A 14,305-nucleotide genomic window follows, 5' to 3' on the forward strand; every position below is an offset into this window, starting at 1 on the left:
AAACCATCTCTAATCTAGATCAGATTTCTAGTGTCCTTTGATCCTAAGTACAGTATATTGGCTTTCCCTTAACGCTAAATCACGTACCTGTACGTCAGGGAATGTGGTTAGTTCCCGCATTCCCACGTACCTGTACGTGATGGAGATCTCACGGGCTCAGAAACAGAGCCCGTGCGATCTCCATGGGAGGCCGGCTGTATCTGACAGCCAGGCTTCCCCTGTAGCAGCAGGGACGGTGATTGCACCGACCCCCCCCTGTTTAACCCTTAAGGTGCCATGATCCATAGTGATCATGGCACCCTAGGGGTTTGGCCAGCTATAAAGCATGCTGCCGGCTGCATAAGGAGTCTGTGTTAGCTGTAATTTACAGCTACACGCTGCTCCTTAATCCCTCCCCCCCATTGGAGTGAGCTCCGATGGGGGGAGGGTTAACCCCTTGGATGCCAGGACGAGAGGAAGCTAGTCTATGCATCTGCATAGCTAGCTTCCTCTATAGACTGCAATACACGTGTATTGCAGTCTGTAGTTAGTATAGAACCAGCAATCCTCTCTGATCACTGGTTCTAGTGTGCTTGCAGCACAAATAAAAAAATGTAAAAAAGGGTTGTTTTTTTTTAAAAAAAAATAAAGTGTGTAAAACAAACAAAAAAACAAACATAGTTACATTTCTTGTAAATCTGGAAAATCGCTGTTACACTTGTAAGCCTTGTAACGTCCAAAATAAATTAAAATACAATGAAAAGATGATGCCGATATAAAGCAGAGATATGGGAGATAATATTTATTACTGTATTTGGGTGGTATAACCATCTGCCTGAAAAGCAAAGAATTTCACATTTTGAAAATTGCAATTTTTTCCAAATTTCCATCAAATTTCCTATTTTTTTATAAGTAAATACAAAAATATTGATCAATGTTTACCCCTAACATGAAGTATAATGTGTTACGAGAAAACAATCCCAAAATCACTTGTGTAAGTTAAAGCGTCTCAAAGTTATTGCCATTTAAAGTGACACATGTCAATTTTGAAAAAATAGGCCTGGTCCTTAACATACTTTTGGGCTGTGTCCTTAAGGGGTTAAGATAACCACTACTTTAGAAGACCATGTACTACATCAATTATGGGAATCATCTCCGGCTAGATTCACATCTGCGCGTGCTCTACGTTCGGGGTTTACCTCCCCGAATCAGCTTGAAGAATTCAAGCAGGACTTTCCTCTCCACTTTTTTCTGTATGTTTTGGGCGGAAACCCAGCAGACTCCATTACAGTCTATGGGGTTGGTGGGTTTCTGCGGGTAATCGCTTTTTAAGTGGATTAAGTTTCCATTCTTCAGGTCCAGAAAGCCGAATGCTAATGTGAACCTAGTGTCAAAGAGGTTTTATTGCAAGTTTTTAGAGGAAGAGGAATTAAAAAAAGAAGAAAATGTTGGTGCGGTTGTTAGATTAGGCATATATGTGGAGATTCTTTTGGAGAGGGCTTTTTATGCTCAATTGTTGTACCTGATATGTCACGCTTGACTTCATGCCTGCTCGATGACGCTTGTAGACATTATACATGGCTCCAGTATGTGATAATATCTGGTCGTCTTTTTAGATAGTCCCATGAATAACATTGAAAAATTCATCAAGAATACCGGAAAGACAATAAACAAACACACTATGAATTTAATGGATTCGGTGAAAAAACTGCAAAACGTGGGGAAAAGTTTTGTTCCACGTGACTTCAATGAAAGAAAACATAAGTGATGGTCAACGTGCAGTACGTATTATAAAACCTGCTTTTGCCATGGGGTCTTCATGGTTGGGGTGACTTTAGCCACCAGTATACCTACCAAGCATTGTGATGTTAACCAAGAAGACATATGGATCTCTTCTTCCATCTTACAAAACAAGGGATGAGAATGTGAGCAAGAACATCCTACATGATGATGGGTAGAGAAGATGTATTATTGTGAACTGGCTCTAGGATGGGAATTCATTATTAGATCCATTATGCATACCCTTGGTACAAGATCAGTTCTATCCACAAAACTTGTGTTTAAGGGTCAGTGCAGATTGAGTTTTTTGGCGCTGATTTTGACGCTGAATCTGCCTCAAAACCAGCCTCCAAAAAAGCCTCCCAATAGAGTTCTATTGGGAGGGTCCACTCAACACAGAGTTTTTTGGCGAGGAAAAAATGCTCTTCAGAAATTAGGAAAGGTTTTTTACCTCCAGCACATTGTATGGACCTTGAAAAAACCGCTAGCGGTTTTTCCACATGGACTTTCTGCTTCCCATTGACTGCGTTGATTTTTGCAGGTAGAATCTGCCTGAAGGAATCTTTTTTCCACTAGTTGGAAAAAAAAAGCTAGCGGAACCCTTAGAACTCTATAGGAAGGCGTTTTGTCCTCGTGGATTCTGACATAGATTCAGCGCCAAAAAACTTAATGTGAATGGACCCTAAGGTGCAGGAAAAATCGCAGCGTTCTACAGTACTAGCAAAGTGGATGGGATTCATATGAATCCCATGCCCACTTTGCAGAAAAAAACGCAGCACGGGCATGCTGCGATTTTCAAAACCATCGCGGTTTTGAAAATCGAAGCATGTCAATTATATCTATGGAAACACCGGCGGCTTTCCCATAGACATAATGGAAACAGAAAGTCCGTGGAAGAAAACTCTGCGAACTTTCTGTTGAAAGCGCTGTGGAAAGAACCGCAGTGCATTCGTGTGGCGGTTCTTTCCGCAGCACTTAAGTTCTGCAATTACGGCCCGTGGGGCCTTAGGCTTTATTTTGTTGCAGATTTTGCTGCGTTTTTTGAGCCAAAGCCAAGAATAACCTTTATTAATAAACCTTTTGCTCAATCCACTACATACTTTAACTAAAAAAAAAAAAAACACAGCAAAACCTGCAACAAAATTATGTGGGTCTCAGCCTAAATTTAGAAAAATAGACTTCCTTAATTTCCACAGAACAAGCTGCCATTCTCCATAAATTTGCTGAAATTTGTAAGATTTTTATGATACTAAAATAAATAAAAAATGTAAAAAAATTTCTCAGCTCACTACCCTTGCAATCTTTCCTCCCCATCTTTGTGTACAGCAGGATCGGAATAGTAGAATATCTCAAAAGTTCCAAAATTCAGAACTCCAAGAGGAAGATTAAAATAATATCTCTTTGTTGTTAATGGTTATGTCCAGGTTTTGTTTATTGGATTTGTCCTTGCTCAAATCGACTGTAGATATTTTTGACCAATGCCCGGAAGGTCATGCACACTGTTATCATTAATATCACTGACCCTGAAAACATGGTAGAAAAACTGCCATTGTCATTTCAGTGTGAAGTGTGCTACTGTAATATTCACTGGAAAGGTCACCCTTGCAGTGCTAAATCTCATTTTCAAATAATTTTTGATAAAAAATACTACAGAACTGCCATTGTCGCCCCAAAAATCAGTTGTGACTGACACAGTGTGTTCTACTCAATAGTATTTTTTAAAATAATCCAGAAAAACTGCTATTGTTGCTCCAATGCCAATTTTCACTGGGCAGGTCACCCTTTCAGTGCTAAATCTCATCTTCTTATTAAGTACTTTCTGCAATAGTCCCTCTCATTTTTAGTGGCATGGCTATAGTGTGTGCAGAGGTAGAAGTCGCTACTGGGGCTCTGTCCTATAAAAATATACTACTAATCTAAATGGTATGCGGTAGGTAGGGGGGCCCCTATACAGATTTTGCATGGAGGCCAAGGAGCTTAGTTACGTCTCTGGTAACCATATTACTGTGTTTCTTCCAAATATGTACTATATAATCATTAGATTCATTTTCATCCTTATACCCACTTCTATTATTATGTTATCCTTTTGAGCAACTTTGTATTTTCTTGCAGTATTGGCGTCATTACATTACATTTTGCAATATACTTAATAAACATATTTTGACTCCTTTCTATGAAATCTTGAATTTCTTTATTCTTTCCATTGCTTTGATATTGAGAGCTGTTCCTGCCTTTCACTGTGTATGGTATAAGGCAGTGGTCATATGTGACTCTTTTTTCTGTTATCTGTGGCTCGTGGCCTTCAACTCATTTCTGCCAATCCAACTAGATTGGTAGAATCGGGAAGAAAAGAACACGAATCTGGTCCTAAAGATTTCTGACTCTAGGCCACAGGTCACTTTAGGCATCTCCTACTCCTTCCAGCTGCGGGTGAACATAAGTCACAAAAGTATACCCAAAGTAGGAGAAGAGCATGTCCTGGAGAAGTGAGGTAAGTACCAATGGGGGCCACTTCTGTATGGGGTCATTGGTAGGAGGACATTATATTGCCGATCCAGCTAGATTGGTAGAACCGGGAAGAAGAGAACCCCAATCTGGTCCTAAAGATTTCTGACTCTAGGCCACAGGCCACTTTAGGCATCTCCTACTCCTTCCAGCTCCAGGTGAACATAAGTCGCAATAGTATACCCAAAGTAGGAGAAGAGTATGTCCCGAAGAAGTGAGGTAAGTACCAATGGGGGCCACTTCTGTATGGGGCCATTGGTTGGAGGACATTACATTGTACGGGGCCACTGGCTGGAGAACATTAGGGCTGTGTGGGCCTACTAGGGGAGGACATTAAACAGTGAAGGGCAACAAAAGAGGGAAATGAAACTGTGTGTGGCCCAAGCAGGAGTACATTAAACTGTATGAGGTCAGTGATGGGGGACATTATATTGTATAGGGCCACTACTGGGAACATTCAACTTTATGAGGCAACTTCTGGGGATATTAACCCACACCAGATGATCAAGGATGTATACGCTTAGGTGCAACTCGGAGATGGACAGTGAGTGGAAAGCTATCATATTCCACCAGTAAATGTTAAGCCATTACAAACTAATATCCCCCAAAGAACTAGTACAAAATTAAGAAATATCAAAAGAGCGTCCTCCTTCTACACAACTCCACTAGTCTTAAAAAAGACCCCTTTTAGAAACAAGTCTGCCGATTCTAATAGTGCAAGATTGACATTTTTAGGGGTGGAATACAATACCTTTCCACTCATTGTCCAGCTGCGAGTTGCGCCTTAGTGTATACCTCCCTGATCATCTTGTGAGGGTTAAATTGAGACACAGGGGAATATATTGTAGGACTGTATTGTTATGCCTCGGGTCCTCCTCCCTGATTTGAATGGTGTCTCAATTTACTACCATTAGTCCCAACTCCATGGTGTATTTGTAAAGGGGAGCTATATAGGAGTGCAGAGCTTATGGGCTTCTGGAAGATTTCAGCAGTTTCCCAATGTTGGAGAAGAGGAATCTCATTAGCTAGTTCTCAAGAGTTGGAATCCACATCTGATATATATATTCCCCATCTGCACTCCAATGGTCCACCGCCAGTCAGATATCTATGGAGCAGCCTCTCCCTTCCTTCCCTTGTTATGAGTGTCTAGTGGTCAGCTTAGGCCGGTTGGACATAGGATGTCAGTTTGGCTTATGGTTTTTGATACTGGGCATGATCTATTGCCAAACTGAATATATTCTGCATTTACCCATAATAAATACTGTTTCCTATTTTCACCATATTTCCTGAATGTGTTTAATCTTTATTGTAATATAATATAATATAGTAACATCGTAGATGAGGCTGGATAAAGACACAAGTCCATCAAGTCCTATCTATAAACCTATCATGTGGATCCAGAAGAAGAAGTGGACGCCCATATCAGGGGAGAAAATTCCTTCCCAACCCCAAACATGGCAATCTGAATAAATCCCTGGACCAATATGCCATCCCAAAAAAACAGAGGTGTGATCACAGACAAGGTACCGTGAATTGTAATCCCTACGCTCTCTCTTCTCGTATTCTGGGAGTAGTGTTCTGACATTCCTATCACTGATACTATTCGGATTCTGAGACGTCATATTCTTGGGGGCGCTCTAGGGGGGACATTAAACTGTGTGTAGGCCACAAGATATTATATTGTGTGGGGGAACCCAAATGAGATATTATACTATGTGGGGTCCACTAGGGGGACATTGTAATGCATAGAGACAATATCATGCTCGGGACCAGAATGAGAACATTAGACATTGTGTGGCCAAGGTGGGACATTAGACTGTGTTGCATTTTTTGGTGCAAGGCCGGCTCTTGTTCCTAAGATACGACACATACCCTGTTCTGCACCTTGCTTGGCGGACATATGTATTTATTATTATTATTATTATTATTATTATTATTATTATTATTATTATTATTATTATTATGTTTTATTATTTTTCTGGTTAGAGTTAGACTATAATCACTACAGATAGTATTCTCCCACAAGACAGGGACTCCGAGCATCATAAATAACTATAATGGTATGGGTCCCTCTCCCTATACACTGTGCAGACTGGGAAATCCAGTACTCACACAGACTGACTACCATGGGTTAACCCTTTCATCGCCAGGCACGTATGCTATACGTGCTCCCAAGGTGGCACTTCAGTAGCGGAGGACGTAGTTACTACGTCCTCCCTACTAATGCCGATATCTCTGGACTGCATCAACATATCTTGATGCTTTAAAATGCATTTTAAAGAAGAGACTCTCATCTTTAAAATGATAGCAGGAACCTGATGATTTTACTTACAGTTTTGTAGTGATTCACTGTTGAAAACACTATTTGGCATTGAGATCCAACTGCAGATCTCAATTCCCGACAGCGTTTCAACAGTGAATCGCTCCAAAACTGTACATTCAATCATCAAGTTCTTCATCTTGATCATTTTAAAGATGGGATTCTCCTCTTTAAAATGCAATTGAAAGCATCAAGATATGTTGATGCAGTCCAAAGATATAGAGCTCCAAAGTGTCCCCCCCTCCTGTCTAAGCAAGCAATTTGCGATCTCTAACAAGAAAGGGAGAGGGACACGAGCAGTTCAGCAGAGAGAGAGAGACAGAGAAACGATCTGACTCTCTGCATAACTTGTATGTGACAGCAGGAGGGGGGTGGCAGGGACTCTATTGTCCCTATTAACCCTTCTCCTGCCAATCAGAGCGTATACTATACATTTGTCTCTGATTGTCACATACAGTTATAATGTAATTCCCCCCTGAGCTTTAGTGGCAAATTTGAATTTTTGCTAGCAATCTCTGTTTGCCGCAAAGTTGAATGAAGGTGCTTGTATATATAAACTATTAAATTGTGTTTTTATATACGGTATGCTGTGTACTCTGAAAAAAGTTAGATTTTGGTATCACAGTCACAGTTTGGTAGGTGCAGTATAGCTTTTTAACATATTAGTGAACAACAGCAAAATCCTGCTTGTCTTCTGTATTTGTGTTTTTGGGAGTCTGAGCTCTTGTTGTAGTTGATGTTTGCGGTACATATAGTATATATACACATTGTATACACCATAAGCTATTATTTTAAAAGTATTTTGTATATGAATCTGAGATTAAACATGAGTTTTAGGTGCAAATATGTGTTTTAGCGTATTTTTTCAAAAAATTATTTGTGTTGGTCGCAAAGTTGCATGAAGGTGGATGTGGCTATCGATGACCCATTAAGACATTTGTAATCTTCAGGTTGTCTACTTTCAAAAAATATATAGGGTTTAGAGGTTGACTTACTTTTCATGGTGTGTAATCCCTACATTTTATAGGATGATACTTTTTTAACATTTCCAGCTTCAAAGCAGATTTTTGTCCCTTCCAGTTCTAGCGATTTTCTGAAGACACGTGCATGCGGGTTCAGGCCATAGTGATATGTATGAACTCTGCACATGTTGAACTCTTATTTTTAGGAGGTTTGGTGCATTTAATTTTTTGTTTGGTTTCCGCTTTTAACAACTAATATACATTTATTTGCATTTTTCATAAAACATTCACTTTAAATCAAAATTGCATGAAGGTGCCTGTTCGTATAAAGTACCAAGTGGCATTCTGACAATGCTGCAGGTGTCTACTTTAAGAAAATATATAGGTATGGGGGGTTGGATGCTTTTTTAATGTTGCAATTTAGGTTTAATTTGTCCATCTCAAAACTGTGAAAATTGCTCTGGCTACTGGAGGTGCAAAATTTCCAGAGACCCTTGGCAGCGAAAAGGTTAAGCTTGGTTGTGTAACTAGAGCAAAGAGAATGTATACAGTACGTTTTTTTTTTTTTTTTTAAAATTCAAAGTTTTTATTGCAAATTTTTATAACACACAAAAACAGTGAACATCAGGGCCAACCAGCGCCCAGAGATGTACAAAGACAATATACAAAAGCAAAATGACAAATAACAACTAAAAAAGAGAAAGCACCGAACAAAACGGAATCATCAGGGAGAATCCCTGGACAAACCAAGTAAGGCAAATTAAGGGATGAAAAGGGGGAAAAGAAAAAAAAAGTAACAAACCATGGCAGGAGAGTAGGAAAGAAAGAGGGGATAGAAAAGAGAGGAGGAGAAGAGAAAAAGAGAGAGAGGGAGAGAAAGAGAAAAAGAAATAAAAAAAAAAAAAAGGGGGGGGGGGGAGGGAGAATGGGAAGGGGGGGGAATGGGAGCGAGCAGAAGACAAACCCGAAAACCCACGTACCAGCGAGACCTGCAGATAAAGTGAAGGTCGTCAGTTCTAAGAGAGAGGACCAGAACCCAGGAGCGTCCGATACTCTCCGGTACCCTGAAACTGGAACCAAGGATACCAGGTCTTGATGTAAGCATCAGTCGAGTCCTGCAGGAAAGAGGTAAGTTCTTCCATCTGCATAATCTCATTGACCTTGGAAATCCAGAGGGATAGAGGAGGGGCTTCTACACGCTTCCAGAAGAGCGGGATACACGCTCGGGCAGCGATGACCAAGAAGCGAAGCAGAGAACGTTTATAAACTTTCACCGAGGACTCGCAATGATTGAGAAGAAACAGGGCCGGACCCAAGTGGTGGGGGGTATTGGTGAGTTGCAAGGTGACACGTTTGACTCCATCCCAAAAAGAGGACAGAGCAGGACAGGACCAGAAGATATGAAGCATGTCACCGTCTTCTTGACCACATCTCCAACACAAAGGAGACACCTGAGGGAAAATAGCGTGTAACCTCGTAGGGACCCTGTACCACCGTGACAAAAGTTTATAACTAGCCTCCTGGTAGCGGGAGCTGATCGAGGTGGAGTGGGAAAGGCAGAAAATTCGACGCCTCTGTTCCCGGGAAAGAGAAAGAGACAAGTCACCTTCCCATTTCAACAGAAATGGGGGCACAAAGTCATCCGGAGGCTCAATTAAGAGTCGATATGTGAGCGAGAGAGAATGACGAAGGGGGCCATCCCCAACCAAAATCCTCTCCAAGGACGTAGGTTCAGAGCGGAACTCTGAGGGGTTGGGAAGAGAAGCCAGGAAGTGACGGAGTTGCATCTCCCGCCACGCATCCAAAGGGGGCAAGTCAGGAGGGGCTCGGGGACCCGACGAAGTACGCCAGCCCGTATCACTGCGGAAGTGGCACACGCGGTGGATCCCTAGGCGACGCCAGTTGCGGAAAACACGATCAACAAGTCCCGGAGAGAAGCCAGGGTTACCCAATACAGGGAAAAAGGATGAATTTCCGGGAAGGAAGGTGGACCGGATGAGACCTCTGGAGCAAACCCGAAGAGTCGGACCAATATTGGGATGAGAGGAAACGGAAGAGAGAAAGGAAGAAGACAACCAGGGAGCCGCCTGCAAAGGGACCGTGGAAAACGCCTGTTCGATATACACCCAGGGTTTGGACGAACCGTGTCTGCACCAATCAACAACTCGCGTCAGGTGAGTGGCCAAATAATACGAATGCATGTCTGGGAGAGACAAACCGCCACAGTCCTTGGGGCGAAAAAGGAGGGCCTTGCCCACTCTGGCCGGTCTACCTGACCAAATGAAGTTCAGTTGAATAGATGTTAGGGACCGGAGAAAAGAAGTGGGGACATGGATGGGCAAAGCCTGCATGAGGTAGAGAAGACGCAGGAGAATATTCATCTTAAAAATGGCGCATCTCCCGAACCAAGTAAAAGCATTCAGAGACCACCTGGAACAATCAGCCCGGATGGAGGTAAGTAATGGGGGAAAATTGCAACTAAAAAAATCTTTTGGGTCTGGAGTAAGGTAGATCCCCAAGTATTTAAGGGAGGAAGGCGCCCAACGGAAAGGAAGAGAGCGACTCAAGGAATCAACCTGATGGGTGGGGAGAGAGACGTTAAGAATCTCAGACTTTGAGAAGTTTATTTTGAAATTGGACAGCACCGAGTACTCCTGGAAAGCAGACATTAAGGCCGGCAAAGAGAGAAGAGGAGAGGAAAGAAAGAACAATAAATTGTCCGCATAAGCTGCCACCTTATAGATCAGTGAGGAATGAGCAACACCTGAAATCTGTGGGTTAGCCCTGACCTGCCGAAGGAAGGGTTCTAGAGTCAGAACAAAAATAAGGGGCGACAGGGGGCAGCCCTGCCTGGTGCCATTAAGTATGGGAAAAGGTTCAGAAAGTAACCCATTCACTCTGACCATGGCCGAAGGGGAAGAGTACAAGGCCAGGATCCACTTCATCATACGATCCCGAAGGCCGATATGGAGCAAGGTTTCCTCCATAAAGCCCCAGTTGACCCTATCGAAGGCCTTCTCGGCGTCCGTGGAAAGAAGCACAAGAGGAGAGTTCGATAACCTGGCCCCATGGATGAAGTTAATGGCCTTCGTAGTATTGTCTCGAGCCTCACGGCCGGGCATGAAACCAGCCTGGTCCGGATGGATGATGTCACCCAAAAGAGGGGACAGGCGTGAAGAAAGGATCTTGGCCAAAATTTTCAGATCCACATTGATCAAGGAAATGGGGCGATAGCTCGGGCAAAGGAGGGGATTCTTGCCCGGTTTGGGAATGACTGTAATGTGCGCCCGTAGGGAATCACGACATAAGGCCGAACCACCGGCAACGGAGTTAAAGAGTTGGAGCAATTGAGGCTTAAGTTCAGGGCCGAGCTTTTTATAATAGACAAGAGGGAGGCCATCAGGACCCGGAGCTTTGCCTGAAGCCATATTAGAAATCGCCTGGGAGATCTCTTCCTCCCCGATGGGGGATTCCAGGGACTCCAGATCCTCTGGGGACAGCGAAGGAAGGCCCGAAGAAGAGAGGTAGGCACGGATGTTATCACGAAACTCAGAGTCAGGGGCCGAAGAGGAATCAGGATCAACAGAGTAAAAGGAGGCGTAGTAATCTCGAAACGCCGCTGCCACTTCCAGAGGCAGATGCACCCGGGGCCCCTGAGTGGAACGCACACATGGAACATACGTGGAAGACCTCTGAGCTCGCAGGGCCCTGGCAAGTGAGCGCCCGCACTTATTGCCGTGTTCATAAAAGTGCCGTCTACACTTAGCCAAAGTCCCCTTAGCCTTATCAAGAACCAACGTGCGCAACTCCTCCCTGGCGCTAGCCAGCTGAGCATATACATCGGCAGTGAGCTGTCGCTTGTGCAGAAGCTCCAGAGTGCGGATCCTTTGAAGCAGAGAGTCAACCTGAGCTCGACGCTCTCTTTTCAGACGGGAACCGTGCTGTATCAGAATTCCACGGACCAAACATTTGTGCGCCTCCCACACAACTGACGGATCAACCCCTGATGACTCTTCCCTCACAAAGTATTCCTCCAACTGGGTTTTAACGTCAGTCAGAACCGCCACATCCTCAAGTAACGAAACATTAAGCTTCCACTGCCGCTGAAATGGAATAGGGGAGGATAAAGAGACCGAGAGCGTGATCAACGCATGGTCTGAGAATGTGATGTTGTCAATTGATGCTGACAACAGAGAGTGAAGGTGTTGGTGCCGGATAAAAAGGTAGTCGATGCGAGAGTAGCGGTTATGCATGGGGGAGAAATAAGAGTAATCTCTGTCTGTGGGATGAAGCAGTCTCCAGGAGTCAACAAGCTGATGGGCATGAATGTCCCTCTTAATTCCCCGAAGAAGCGAGTAAGAATGAGAGGAGAGGCCCGTGGAGGAATCTACCGAAGGATCAAGGACCAGGTTAAGGTCACCCCCCGCTACCAGGAAACCCTCTGCGAAGTCGTCCAACAGCTCAAGGTAGGAGCTGAGGGCCCTACCCTGCCCAGAGTTAGGCAGATACAATGAAGCAAAAGTAAAGAGTTGAGATGAAATACGGCCCTTGAGCATAACGAGTCTCCCCTCAGAGTCCGTGCGAGTCTCCAGGTGTTCCCACGAAAGGGAGCGAGAAATCAAAATACTAGTCCCTCTGGATCTAGGGTCAGGCGAGGAGCTATGATAAGCATGAGGAAACCATGCATTTGTCAGATTAAACGGTCTACTAGAGCAATAATGGGTTTCCTGCAGGAACACCACATGAAGGCGCTTACCTTTGAGCAAGTTGAAGAGAACGGAACGCTTCTCCGGGCTGTGGAGGCCCCGCACATTGAGAGAGCCCACCGAAATGGAGGACAGCTGATCAGGCGGCATAATGGAAACAGGGGGGAGGGTCCTCCTCCGCTCGCTCCCTAAAGGGGAGGGGAAAAAGAAGAAAAAAAAAAAAAAGGGGGGGGGAGGGGGGTGGAGGTGAGAGGAGGAAGAGGAGGGGGAGGTAGGTATGAGGGAAGAGAAGAGAGGGAAAGAACGAGGAAGAGAAGGAGGATGCGAAAAGGAATTCAAGAAATGGAAGGGAAAAGTAGAGCAAATCTAGATATCCCTAGAAAAAAACAAAAAACGAGGGGGGCACAGCATTTAACAGAGGGCACAGGAAGGAGAGCAGAAAAGAGGGAGAAAGGAACAACAGAAACCGGGAAATGAGCCCATGGGCTCCACGAGTGTACCAGAAATGAGAACCCGTGCCCCACCCCCCAGAAACCCGAGGGGAGGGGAGAAAGAGAATATGCAAAGAATAAGTAGAAGGCGGGTGCAAAAGACAGAACAAGGGCATAGGCAAATTAAACAACGAGTACAGTGCAAGTAACCCATATAACGCCAAATCAAAACCACCCACCAAAATAGAGCAGGAACCCAACATCACTAGCTACAGCAGTAATAGAAAACAGTGGGGGCTGTCAGTATAAACAGATTCAAAGGAACTCTGCAACAGACCCCAAAAGAAAAAAGAAAAAACACCAAAAGCTGACGGGAGAGTAACTGACAAAATAAACGGCAAACATCCGGAACAGTCCCCCACGGCTTAGGGTGAGACCACTGCGCTGAGGTAAAGCGGCAGGCCTGCCCAACAAGTAAACAGTCAAACAGAGCACCGACACAGGACGTCACGCCTCATTAGGGAGTTGACGGGACAAATCAGGCTGGCTCAACGGAGGTGCAGGTAGATCAACCACAGAGAGACGTAGAGGGGAGAGGCTTCTCCGAGGTCTCTCTAGAGTAGAAGCCGGTGAAGTGCGTCTGGATCCCCTCCTACGACGGGTAGACGGGGGTCGAGAAACATCCAAGGCAAGCCAGTTCGGAACAGATACAGGAGCCACATCCAGAAGAGCAAACAGATCCGGTAAGTCAGCTGGGGAGCGGACCAAGACTGAAGAGGAGCCTTTACGGGCAATAAGGTGGAACGGGTGACCCCAACGGTAAGAACCTCCACTGTCTTTAACAAGGGCCAAGATAGGCTGGAGAGAGCGCCGCATGGCCAGAGTGCGGGATGACACATCCGGGAGAAGCTTGACCGCGACGTCTTCGAACTGCAGGGGTCCCATAGACCAAGCGCATCTGAGGATATGCTCCTTCTCGGAGTAATAATGAAGCCTACAAAGGACATCTCTGGGATTATCCGGGTCAACCGGGCCAGAGCGCTGTACCCGATGCACCCTGTCAAACATATAGGAGGCATCCACGGGGCGCTGTGTGACAATGTTAAAGATGGTGGACACTCTGTCATGTAGATCATCACGTGGGCCTCTCTCCGGAATGCCACGCAGGCGGATGTTGTTTCTGCGACCACGATTCTCCTGATCGTCGAGGAGGAGAGCAATGTTTTGCAAGTGGGCTTCGGAACGGGATTGGTTATTCTCAACAGCGGATAAACGTTGCGCCAAAGCGGACAATGATTGGTCAGTTGTATCAGCTCTGGTAGTAAGGTGGGAGACGTCTGCCCTGACAGCCGCCAGAGCTTGAGCGTGTGACTGCTCCAGGCGAGAGACCACATCATCCAAGTCTTGTTTAGTAGGGAGAGCCTGGATAAGGTCCTTGAGCATCTGAAAGTCCGCTGAGACAACCGGAGCGGCTGAACATTGAGGCGAGAGAGAGGGCTGGACCAGAGGTGGAACACACAGACCAGGATCCATCGTTGAATAGGAGAGCATGGGCCGTGACAGGGGCAGTGCAGAGGACTGAGATGCTAGATCTGCAGTATCTGAGGAAGTGGCAGAAGCAAC

The sequence above is a fragment of the Leptodactylus fuscus genome, chromosome 7 (genome assembly GCF_031893055.1).
Source record: "Leptodactylus fuscus isolate aLepFus1 chromosome 7, aLepFus1.hap2, whole genome shotgun sequence".
NCBI classification, from domain to species: domain Eukaryota; kingdom Metazoa; phylum Chordata; class Amphibia; order Anura; family Leptodactylidae; genus Leptodactylus; species Leptodactylus fuscus.